Source organism: Neopsephotus bourkii, unplaced genomic scaffold, assembly GCF_033783945.1.
Source record: "Neopsephotus bourkii isolate Nb327-2 ecotype Australia unplaced genomic scaffold, CSIRO-AGI_Nbou_v1 NB_1060, whole genome shotgun sequence".
Taxonomy (NCBI): domain Eukaryota; kingdom Metazoa; phylum Chordata; class Aves; order Psittaciformes; family Psittacidae; genus Neopsephotus; species Neopsephotus bourkii.
The window spans coordinates 2697818-2710877 of record NW_026901548.1 but is presented as its reverse complement, the minus strand read 5'-3'; the positions used below and the strand labels follow the sequence as shown (position 1 = coordinate 2710877).

At 45.4% G+C, this 13060-nt stretch overlaps 1 protein-coding gene across 1 annotated transcript in view; it reads right to left on the bottom strand.

Moving 5' to 3' along the window:
- BHLHE23 (basic helix-loop-helix family member e23) overlaps positions 1 to 13060 on the bottom strand; it is a 191369-nt gene that overhangs the window by 152672 nt on the left and 25637 nt on the right. The gene's annotated exons all lie outside the window — the stretch shown is intronic.

Sequence of the window (13060 nt, the reverse complement as noted above, 5' to 3'; positions counted from 1 at the left end):
CGTTTGAGGTTTCATTATGTTCGTACCTCTTTGGAGAAGTATTGAAACCATTTTACACAGCCGTGCTATTATCTGTTCAAGCAACCTAGCCTTGGCTTGCTGCCTGAGAGGTTTTGTTATGGAAGGATCTAACAGAATAAAGGCAGCGAATCATTTTCACACTGTCTGACTTCCCTGTGTATGCAGAGGTGCTAATCTGCGTGATCAGTCAGGGCCAGACAGAGCTCAAGTGCATTTAATGTGATTAACTCCTCAGGGCTGGTGTGAGAGGATGGGGAGGCTCTCCTGGGACAATATCAGGGTTGGCAGATTTTCACAGCATCCTTGTGTGTGTTTGTACATGGGGCCTCAGAGCACATCCATCTGCATGGTACTATTCAGCAGAGCTGTGGTCAGTGCAGCATCAGGAGACATGGTCCATTATCAGTTGTTTGAGTAGCAGCACAAATGAAGCAAGGCTTTGGTTAGATGGGAGATCCCCCCCCAGAGACATTGCCTTCCACCTGGAGATTGCGCTGATAGAAATAGATCGATCCCTTCTTTGCATCCTCGCTCATAGGTTCGAACAGATGCCAACAGAGGGAGCTGTTAGATTTGGGATGTGGCAGCTCCTGAATGCTGCTGAGCCTGGCCCTGGCACAGCTGGCACAGCTGGCACGGGCAGTGCGGATGGTACGGATGGCACAGCTGGGCAGTGATCAGAGCCCTGGCTGGTGGCTGTAACCGATGGAGCCAGTGCTGGGGAGTCCCAGGACCTGCTGCCCCAGCATCCCTGTTCCCTTATTCTGTGGCAATTGTACAGTTAGTATGGAAGGGAACAAAAGTTTGGGGGTACCTGTTAAAAAGGCAAATAGCCACTAAAGGAGTTTCCAAACCTCATCTGCAAGGTCAAGCGATCAAGAAAATATCTCTAAGGACTACAGAGTTCACTCATTCTCTCCTCAATGTGTTCAGAATAAAGCAACATGAATCTTTGTGGCATGAAAATGATGGTGAAGACTTTAGCAGAGTGCAAATTGCCCTCATCTTTTCCTGTTCCTTTACTCCTCTTACCAAGGGGTGGACAGCCTCTGATACACACCCTGGAGCTATTTTGGCCTGAAAAGCTCTAAGAAGCCACAGACCCACCTTAAACCCAGCCGTGTTGTTCTCCATGGGATCCTACAACTGTGTAAAGCCTGAGATAGAAGAATTAGCTCTGCCACATTCCATGAATTATCCAGCTCCCAGGATAACTACCCTGCCTGCCAGGCTGGATCCCAGCTTTCCAGCCTGCCCTGGGCAAGCAGGGACAGGTACTGTGCAGAAGGGACTGGGAATCTGGTACTGGGCTTAAGGGCTGATTAATCACAGTTATGTTGTATTGCTGCTGTGGGTTGGGACTGATGGATTGGTTTGCATTTAAATAGTTTGGGGCATATTCAATAGCTGGCATTGGAAGGATTCTGTTTTATTGCACTTTGCATAACACAAAATCAATAAACACATTCAAGCAGATGGAAAGCAAAACAGGAGGAAAATAGCACAATTTGGAGGAGGGAGGAAATAGCAAAGAGCACTTCTCTCTCGTACTTTCGCCTTGAAAACACAAGCAGATGCTCTCCCAGCAGAGACCTGATCTAACATCCACCTGCCAGCTCCCCAGGGCTGGGACATGCCCCAAAGACACCACCGCTCTGCAAAGGGCACCCAGCATCGTAACAAGCAAAATATCACCATTTACTGCAGCTGTGACCTACTGCATGGCACATAATGAGGACTTTTCCATTTCAAACTTTAATGCAATAATTAAGATGTCCATTAATGCCTTTACAGTTTGACTGCTTGTAATTAAAAATGGGGGTTATGCTGGGGGGGGGATGGCAGAGAGTTGCGGTCCAGGGTATCAAGCTCATGCCGGTAGCTTGAAGTGCTTTTCCCTTTTTAATTCCCTGTTTTATTTCTTCAAACCAATTTTCCTGGGTTTGTTTCTAAGTGTCCTCAGTGCAGGTGGCCTGGAAACACATGAAAACCAGGCTTAGTTCCATTAGTACAACTAGGTTATAAGCAAGAGCTTTTTCCCTCTACCAAAACAAGGGCGCTCCTGGGCTATAGTTTTTGGGGGTGTCTCTGTGCAGGGAGACCCTTGGGGCTCTCAGGCATCACCTTAGGCCAAGCTGCCCCATCTGATGGCCCCACAGCAGTGCCAGGGACACGGTGTGAGCCAGGAGAGCTGAGCTCCATCAGCAAAGAGTCACAGGAATAACAGAAGCACAGCATGGCCATCAGCCATAGGGACGGTAACTGGGGTTTTATGCTCCAGTCGGTCTCCAGACAGGTTTAGCTCCCTGCTTGCGCAGTTCCTGGAGCAGGATTAAGGGTGAGGTAGGTTTTAATCCAATAATGAAAAGAGAAGGAGCCCTCCCATATAAACCCACATCTTCCAAAGTCTCTCAGCTCCTGGAATGCTAAAGTCCCATTATCCTGTAATAGGATTTGGTGCCCTAAAGCAGTGCTGAAATACTTGTGAAATTTTGCTCCCAAATCACCAGATTTTTGCACAGGATTAACAAACATTAATGATTTGACTGAGGAAGTGGCTGTCAGAAGAGCTTCATCTGATCCCTCGAATCCCTTCCCAAATTGCTTTCCCCTGTTCTGTGCATCTGCTGATCTACTAGTGACTTACTTTTGCTCTTCCAAGCACAGCACTGGGTGCGAGCTCCTGGTGCTTTGGCATTAATTATTCTTTAATAGATTGTTTTTCAGTTCAGCTCCAAAAAATCCCACTTCCATGGGAGGCAATGGCAAGGTACAGGTGTAAGAATCACGGGCAGGGCTTTGTACAAAGAAATTAGCAACCTACTCGCGCACGTCCTGCAGCCTCATTAAACACAAACCGTTTGCGGTTGACAGGGGAGTTTCTTGTGCAACCATTTAGGCTCGTTGCAGCTGTTAAGTTCCTTTCATGTTGGGTTTTATTCCCCCTTCTTAACAAGTCTCAGACAAACTCACTCATTTACAATCCCTCCTGTGTGCCTGAGTTACAAGTGAAGCGGATGCTTTCATGAGATTCATCCTTGTCCCTTCGGCTGTTCATGGGTGGTTCTAGGACTTTGCTCTTTGGTTTCTATGACCCCATAACCCTGGTGTCACATTTTTCCCAGCTGCAGTTGCCTTCATCTGGTTTTGCTGCTAAAACCAACCTGCCCCATCCCTGGCAGTGTTCAAGGCCAGGTTGGACACAGGGGCTTGGAGCAAGCTGCTCTAGTGGAAGGTGTCCCTGCCCATGGCAGGGGTTGGAACTGGATGAGCTTTAAGGTCCTTTTCAACCCAAACCAGTCTGGGAGTCTATGGTTCTATGAACCTGCTTGTCAGGTCCACTTCACCATCCTCCAGCATCCTCCCTCTGTCTCCTCCATCCTATAGTCCATCCCTCTCCTAGCCATTTAGCAGGTTTGGGGAGGTGACAAGGGAGGACGTGCCCTCTTCTTCTGCACCCCAGACCTGGGTATTTACTGGTTATTTAACAAAATAGCCCCCCTAAAAAAGTATATTATCAGCAAGAGCATAATCAGATATCAGAGAGGAGACCTTCAGATGAGTAACTGGTCGTGATCTGTTGTGTTTCATTGTATTTCAGCCCATCTGGGGCACAATTGCACTTGCAAAGGGCTGGAGGCTGCAGTTCCCACTGCAGGAGCCACCTGGAGCAGCAAGAGCTCAGCAAAAAACCTCCGTCCTTGCAGTTTCCATTACAGAAGCCTCTAAGTAGGACACACAAAGTGGGTGACCTGAGAAATGTCTGCATTGCCCTGGGGCTGCCCTTCCAGGAGAGCCAGCACCGGTGGGGACGGGCTGTTCTGCACCTGGAGATAAAGGTTTGGATCCAGGGACCAGGACAAACCTTTCCAGAGGGGGAACGTTGTGCCTGGAGTCAGCTGAGGGTATAAGATCCAAATTTAACTCATTTCTTACTTAAACAAGGATTGCAGGATTAAAAAACACGGGGAAATTTTGATTCACCTCCAAATCAGATTTTTTTTCTCTGGCTTGTGTCTCTGTGATGAGTGAAGTGAAAAGCTTTAGTCTTTCTGTTGCCAAACTCTGGATGCAGCTCTTCATCCTTTGAGCTCTGCCAAATGCCAAGTGATCTCTCTCGGCATCTTCGGATCACTTCAGAAGTGCATTGTGTAAGTTTGATTCAAGTTAGGATAAAGTTACTGAAATCCAAAAGCAGAGACAGAGGCTTGAGATGGGCAAACTCTTCCTGGCAGGTTATGGAAATGGGAATAGCTTGGGGCTGACAAATGGGAGAGCTGAAAGATAAACGTGCCTGGAACCAGCTGTATTTTAAAGGGTTTAGGATAGAAACCAAGCGTGAAAGATCATCATTAGGATGTATTAGCCACAGGTTTAAAGGATATGGATAAAGCTGTTCAGGATGGAAACTGAACCAGATTCACTGTTGTTTGAGAACCAGCTATGCTAGTACACATGCAATTATATGCTGAACTTGCCATGGTTAGCCTGGCTGAGACCTGTCTGTGTGGGTTGTATCTGTGTGGGCTGTCACCCTTAAAACACACTCCGAATAGACACATGAATATGTGTCTTGTAATTGTAACAGCAAGGTAAAGGAATTTGGGATCTTAGTGATTGGGTTTGCTGTTTGGATTGAGAGAGGGTTAAGGCTGACAGCTCCAATAAGGCATCTACATCCAGGAGTGTCTGAGATGATGGAAACCAAGAAGGGTTTTGCTTTCGTACCTTTTCTGGCAGGTTTAATGCAGAGCCAAAACCTACAGCATGAGTAAGAAACAGCACATGTAGGCATTGCTCAGGGCTTCAATGTTTATAGATGAATCTTTACCATTGGGCTGGTAAGAACATGTCATCACTCTCAGCAAAGACACTGTTTTCTCTCTTTTCCTTACATGCAGTGCCAATTTTTATCCACTCCTGATGGTGTCAGTTCATCCTCTCCCTCCTCCTCCTTGGAGATTTCTGGATTAAAGAATAAAGCACTGAATTGATTTCCTGAACGTGCATTAGAGAGGATTATTCCAGGAGATTCAGCCGTGTTTGGTGGATTAATATTTCCAGGGAAGGGCATCTCTGATCTCAGACAATACTTCTCCCAATACATCCCAAAACACCTTTTTCTTTTGCAGGCAGTGTAATGTATGAAGGGCGACTTGTGTGAATTCTGCCCTTCTTTACTTTGTTAATAATAAGGAATAGCACCAGAACGACACAGAAGTCACCACCAGCACCAGGGAAGTCAGGCACAGATCTCTGTGTAGCATCACTTGCTGCCTGAGACAGGGCCACAGCATTCAGATAAAATAGGGGCCTATCCAATTAAGTAATTTGGCTCAAAACCTACCACAAACATAGCAGATCAAGGGCCTATTATGTTATAAGAGCAATCTGTGAAGCCTTTCCAGCAATGTGTGGCTCTGAATTATGCTTCAGATGTTAACAACTGAAGCAGAGCTCAAGCTCCCTCCCGCCCGGTCCATCTTGCATGTGGAGGACACTGTGTATAATTGAGCAGAAGAGGCAAAACCTTTTCCCAGGAGAGGCGGAGGTGAGGCAGCCCAAATCCTAATTGAGACCTCAGAGACCAGCCTTTAGATGTCAGCCAGCTGGACAAAAATGATTGCTCCTCAGTTATGCTTCAGCACATCAGCTGGGCTCCACTTGCACTCAGCTTTAGCAGGGCTCGGTCTGGGAATGGCTGTAAGGGAAAAGAAGAAAGGAATAAAAACATCCCAGATTTTAGCAGGAGGCAAAAGAAATAATTCAGAAGGACTGTCTGTCCACCTCTGGGGGTTTTATTCTAGGCATTGACTCTACTCTTGCATGGTCCAAGGCTTGCAAGCAACTGCTGTAAGGCAGAGTGAGTTAGAAGCAAGATGGGGACTAGTACCTTCAAGATAGTGAGTAAAATCATCCTGCCCTATTCTCAGCATATCTGGCTGCTGCTTCAGAGAAAAAAAGGGTCTTTGCTTTTATAGACTGCCCTCCAAATGGAGGAAGGCGCTGGGTGATGTAACCATGGTTTCCTGAGTGTCTGAAATGTTTGTTTTCAAGAGCTGGTGTGATTTTTGCTTCCAGTCTCAGCCTAGGACCATAGCAGGAAATCCTGAAGCGTCAAAGAAAACCTGTCTGTAAGGATGGGGAAGGAAACTGGGCATTGCCTGGCTCTGTAAAGGGGGTGGGAAAACCTGGCAGCAGCTGAAAGGTTATACTAGGAAGGATGGAGTTCCACTCGCACAAGATGGTTCCCAGCATTCAGAGCAGGAGATGCTGAACACAAAACACATGATCTATTTATTAGTCCCTTCAATGATGTGCTGTTAGCTAATGCCTCAGCAATGCATTTCCAACAGGCAACATAATGAGTATTGCCTTGCTTGGCTTCAGACAGAAACTTCAAGTTGAGACGTGGATTGTAACATCTCCTCGTGGTCCCTCTCACTTTCCTCTTTTTTTTTCCCATAGGAATCATGGGAATCTCCATCTCTCTCCCCTATTCCCACAGCAGAATAATCCCACACCAGGTCACTGTCTTTTTTGCCTTCTACAACAAATCATATGAGCCTATAACTCTATGCACCTAAGCAATAGGTATAGTTGGGCAATATCATCCTTTTCTCCCAATTTCCAGCTTTCTGTAACTAATGTTTCCTATCTAAGAGATTCCTCCCTAAGGTCTGCATGAAAAAAACTGCTCTTCAAACATACCGTTTGGGGTTCAGGATGGATGGACTGCACAGGAATTTCTCTTGGTCTCGTTCTCAATGTTTCGAACGGGAAACCTCAAGCAGATGGCGCCCGAGAGAGCACATTGCAGCTCTGCATCTTTTAGGACCTATGTAACTTAACACTCAACTGCAAAACCAGCTTCTTTCCCCCCTGTTCCTTATACCAGCTTTTAACAGGAACCTCTTCAGCGACACAGCTCTGTAATTGCAACTTGCAGTCGGGAAGTGGTACCTTTAACCGCAGAAATTAAACATGTTGCTATTGAGATTCCCTAAAAAAGGCTGGGAAGACCCCTGAGGACCTGTCCCCATGCAGTTTTACTGTAGGAAAGAGAGATAAAACAGGAGAGGGATTCATTCTTGGCCCTCAGAACGAGAACCACCTGCAAGTGTGTGTGTTCCAACTGCAGCCTGGGCTCGGTGTAAATCTTCCCCCCATGCTGCAGCACCACTTGCTTGATAAACGATGCTGCAGCCTCAAGTGTCAAAAGGAAAGAAAAAGACCCATTTTTTCCCTCCCCCTACTGCTTTCTACTGATTTTTGACAAGCTGGAAGAGAACAGGGGGAGAGGGAAAGGCTGACGCATGTTTGATATACACTTTTGACGGAGCTTTTACTTTATTATGTTTAATTGAAAAGTGTTAACGGCGTCCGACATGAATATTCAGCTGATGCCTTTTGGTGCTGTTCCAGGAGTTACGATCGCCTGTGATTCCGCTATGGCTTCTCAGCACGGAGCCCTGTCAAAGCCAGAGTGACAGTGGGGAAGCTATTAATTGAAATAGCTTCATTAATTAGTAATTAACAGCAGGGTAATGACTGTGTCACACATCGTATTTCAATGAATGCCCTTCATGTGTTATGGGGCTTTTAATTAAAGAATATGCATTTTAATTAAAGGCAAGTTTGGCCCTTTGGCCTCTGGAATACAAAAGATGTTTCTAACTTTCAAGACTGGGAGGAGGAAAGGTTAGTGTAAGGAAAAACAGGCTGAGTGCAAGTCGTTTCAAAGTTAAATCCCTGCTGCTGCCATGCCTCGAGCATGGCTCTCGGCTCCTGGATGAGCGAGGAGCAGCCGCTGTGTTTGCAGGATCCGTGTACAAAGCAAGGTCCAAACAAACCACATCTCTGTACTCAAGGTGTTGCTGGAAGCCACCCCATGCTGTGCTTGACGTTCTACATCCATGTCTGTCCAAGGGAAAATGTGGGCTTGGGGGATTTCAGAGCTGCTCAACCACAGCTCCCATCCATCCCGGTGGTTCCTTGGGAAGAAAGTACCCATCACTCCTGAGACAGGCACAGGGGTTGGAGAGGATCAGTTTCAATGAGCCAAATGGAATAAATTACAGCAGATTTCGGTCTGATTAGGATTTACTCCCTGGGACTGGATTGGGCACAGTGTTGGTTTCTGTTGGCTGTAAGCACAGCTCTTCTTGGAGTGATCCCACGCATATGCTTGTAAAGCAATTTGGAGGTTTGGAATGTAGGGACTCTACAATGAGCATCAAGGGAAAGTTTAGGAAAACAGATCCAAGGGTGTCTGAGAGCTATTTACAATCTCAAGCAAAGAAACCCCCTCAAAACCAATGAAACCTCAACCCAACCAGAAACAACCACCAAAAAAGTTACTCTACATTTTGATCAAAAAAAGCATTTACATTTTAAGAACAAAAAACTTCAAACTGGCCCTTTTCAAAAATAACCTCTACTCCCCTGACATCCCGATCTGAAAGCCTGAAGAGAAGCTTCCCAAATGTGATGAGGATTAGATGAGTGAGACATTGCATTTCAAAGGGAAAATGGCACATCAAAGATGATGAAGTACCCACCCAGGAGGGCTCCTGCCTGGAGGGTTGGACAAGGCAGAGGCGGTCGCTGATGTTGGGAGCACTGAGGGAGAAGGTGGCAAGGGCAAGAGGCATCCCTAAGTCTTTCTGAAGGTACTTGGGGTCTGGATTGCGCTAATGCAGCTTTGGGAAGCACATCTGCTTCTACTGGGTAATGGTGCTGGTTGGAAAGTCACTGCTTTGTCCTGTGCTGCTAAAATGTCATCGTGTCTTTAACCAACCCCAGAATTTGATTTAATAATGAACTGAGAACATCTTATGCCTCCCTTCCTGGCCATTTCCAGGAGGTCTTGTGTGAAGCATCCTTTACCTTGCTGTTACCTTGACAGTGTATAAAGAATGGCCGACCCCATCAGAAGCACAGGCTAATCCCCGGTCCATGATGCAATGAGGACAGTTTCCCTCCAGCAGACCAGGTGTTGTCTCAATTTATGGGCTACAGGAGAAACTGAATTAAAACTTACTCATAAAAGCCAACAGTTTCACCAAGTGAAGGTAATTTATACTACTATCCATACTAAAATATGACCCTTTTATTGCACCAGAGTGCTGAACATCTCCAGTATCTCTTTAGCCTTATTGGAGAGGATGCAGAGAGATCTGAGTCCCTGACACCCAACAGCACTAATTGAGTGCACCCTGGACCTTGGCATGGGCCAAACCCTTGCAGACCCTCCAGTATCCCTATGGGTATAGCTGGAAACTGGACACACATGTATGTGCCAAACTGGACTTAGTGGCTGTGGTGCAAAAGAAGGAGATACAGAAGAAATCAGGTTTGGAGCAAAGTGGACTGGATGGTGAGGTACCATCTGCCAAATCCCTTCTGCTTCTCTAAGGGAATAAAGGGAGGAAACAAGTAGACGTCGAAACTCAGAGTTAAGCTTTGGAGGAGAAGTTGGGGGAGGGAAAATGTGTGAATCACTCAGGGTGTCCAAGTATGGTAATTAATGTTAATAACATTAAATAATTTAAATGGACAAGCAATATTTTATATTATATTTCCTTGGCATTTTTACTGGTGTCACACGGAGTTTGTCCTTGTGTCCTGGATCAGTACGATCCCATTCACTGCGAGTAAAACCAGGGTGACTTTGGGGTGAGGGGTTGTTTTAAAGATCATCTGTCTTTTTTTTCTATTTCCCAGAGTGAAATTCCAGGTATGAAATTCCCACCCAGGTGAGAACACAAATTGTATAGACACAAATGATTTATTCAGGTTGCAACAGCAGTTATTATGTGCAGCTGCGGGAAGATAAGTCATGTTTCTGCTCACCACAAAGGCTTATGTGGGTACATTTTGCTGTTACACTTGCTCAGACACTGAAAACAACACATTTTACTTGTATTTTCACCTTTAGGAGCTACATCCATTCAAGACCCCCTGGGTTTGGTTTCACAACCTGTGCTAAAGTTGCTACCAAGCTGGAGGGGAAAGTGCCATCACATCATGTGTCATAAAAAAGCCTTTGGTTTTAAGATGCTGCTGGTGTGCTCAGCTGTGTATAAACACAGAGATCGGGTTTGCCTCCTGAATAAGGCTGCTTGAAAAATCATATCTGAATTTTTAAAGGGAAAATGGCTCCGTGGGTAAATAAATCTTGGTGGCACATAGAACAGCAGAAGATGTTCTGGCTTCTGTAAAACTAAGAATTAAACCCCCTTGTTTTCCTATTGTTTTAATGCTGGCTGGATTCTCCTCAGTAGAAAACCCCTTGATGAATCTTCACTTTCTCCAACAGTTCTAATAGAATTAATTCCTGATGTAGGTTCAGTCTTGATAGACTAAACTCAAATATACTGAGCATGAAATGCCTGGATTGTCCCAGCCTCATCCCCTTTCTTGCTGTAAGGCAGAGAGATGCTCGGGGTGTTTTTAGATGCAGCTCTTTGCAACTCCAGGAATTCCAGCAACAGCTGGAAAATACAGTCAAATCCCTGTTCAGCTGCAATGTAGACAGGGGGAAAGGAGCCTGGCCAGTGTCTGGGGAACATTTTGGCCACAATTTCCCTTTTTATTTGCATCCACAACAAGAAAGTCCAACGTGGATGTGACCCATCCTGTGTAGAGCAGAGTTTGGTCCTGACTTATGGTGACTGTGATTCAGATCTGATGATCATAGAACCACAGAATGATTTGGGTTGGAAGGGACCTTAAAGCTCACCCAGTTCCAACCCCCTGCCACAGGCAGGGACACTTTCCACTAGAGCAGCTTGCTCCAAGCCCTGTCCAGCCTGGCCTTGAGCACTGTCAGGGATGGGGCATGATGATGATGCTTCTCCCACCTAGAAGAGTCTACCATTAGTCTGCCCATAAGGTGCAACTCATTAAGCTAATTGCTATTGCTGCCGGAAGGCCACACAACGGGTCTTACACCCAGCCAGAGGACATCAGGACCCTGGTCTGTGGTTGATGCCAAAGCTGGCTTTGGAGTCAGGCCGGTGCTGCTCTATGCTTACCTCCACATTGGAAGAGCACCATGACAGAGGAAAGACAGACCCAGAGGTTTAAGTGAAATCCAAACATCCCTGCGACTGGGAACCCATATCAATGCCTGACCTTGCCCTGCATTCCCTCTGTTGTACAGCTCCAGGAGGGCAGCCAACTTGTCCCTTTTTTCCTCTGCTTTTTTATTCCTCATACCTTGTTTGTTGTGTACCAGAAGTCACCTCCTCATTTCCAAATCAAACATCTTCTTTCTTTCTGCTCCCGGAAATTAAAACGTGGCAAGGTCTTTCCTTTTAGTTCTGGTTTGGTTTTGAACAGCGAGATTAAAAGTTGTTTGAAGAAGAATGTTTTCCTAAGTTTTAGCTGACATTCAATTTTAATGACTTTTAAAACAAAGTAACTATTAACTGTGCATCGTTTTATAGTTGCCTGATGTCTGACAGGTGTTTTTGCCCATGTGGGAAACAGATGCTAATAACATTTTCCCTAATAGCTCATAAATAATAAGCATTTAGCATTTTCCTTTGTATACTGCTCTGTCAATAGCCAATTTACTTTTCAGAAGCCACAACGTTTTCCTGTCAATCAGTTTTAGCCTCCGGCACTTTTTGGTGATTAGAAACCCCTTGGAGAGCGAGAACTCCAAATTAGTTTTAAATAAAAAATAAGAATATTCATGCTGTTGAACATCTAAAGGTAAAAAAAAATAGATCTGGGTACATAAATATCACTGGTGGGGTATTAATACTTTATAGAAATAGAGTGACCAGCTGCTCTCGGGAGAGATGCAGCGAAGACAAGCACACGACACAAAGGAAGGAATGTGCGCTGGAGAAAACAACTTTTTGCTTTAAAAATGAAGTCATTTAGGGGTTTGCTAAAAAGCTGGAACTTTAAGAGAGCTTTATCAGCTTCTAATTTGGTAAACAAGCAGCAAATGTAGCACTTGCTGCCTACAATGGTGCCTCATCCCTTCAGTGTACCCTGGATCTAGTCCTGGCATTTTGTCTCTTTCCAGAAAAGAAAAGGGGTGAATCCAAAACCTTTCTCTTTGAGGGAGAGCAGATGCAGAGCTGGGAAGTTGGCAGTGATAGGCACCAAAACCAGAAGGTGCCTGGAGGACCACAGGGACCACAGGGAACAGGGACCGGATCTCCAGGCAGATGTCTCTGCTGGTTCATCCCTGCAGAATCCCCCCCTTTTCTACAGTCACAAGAAGTGCCAGATAAGGGGCCAGGTATCTCCTCCCAGACCTTTTAGGCTTCCATGTAACATCTATGCACCCCCCCAGGTAAAAACAGTTTTAATAAACTCTATTTAAATCACCTTTTTCACTTCAATTATCACAATAAACAGCACTTTGGAAGAGAGAAGAACCTTGTGCTTCAGGGTTCAAACCTATTTTGGGTGGTGGTGCACCTACTTTGCGTACCTGACTTTATCACATCAGCATTTCGGGGGTTGTTGGACCTTCAGCAGTGTTCTGGTCACCATTGGAGACAGGATACCGATGTGAATGGAGCTTGGCTCCGACACAGTTTGCTCTTTTCTGCATGAATGAGCTGAAACTCCTTGATTTTACTGTTCATTTGCCTTACATCATCACATTGCATCGTAATATGCAGCTCTTCCACCAAATTTATCTTCTCGTTCATTTTGCAAGAGCAATGGAGTAATGCAGCATTCACCAGTCAGTACAAAAGGCAGCAATTTTGTTCTCAGGAAAAGTGGCCTCATTTATTATAACATATTGACCTGAAACTGTGGCACACTGACATATCTGCAGCCTCACTGAATACCATTAAACCCCAACGGGTCTTCGTTAATCAAACATAAACATGAATAATGCAGTGACATAAAATGCAGGTATCACATACATACAAGACAAAGGGTCAGACAGTGGGTTGGTCCTTCTGGTTCATTTTTCTTCTTGAATGAAGGGAAAGGAAACTTTTGCCCTCAAAGTGATTCTTCAGTCTCCACCATCAAACATGACAACGGTGACGTGACC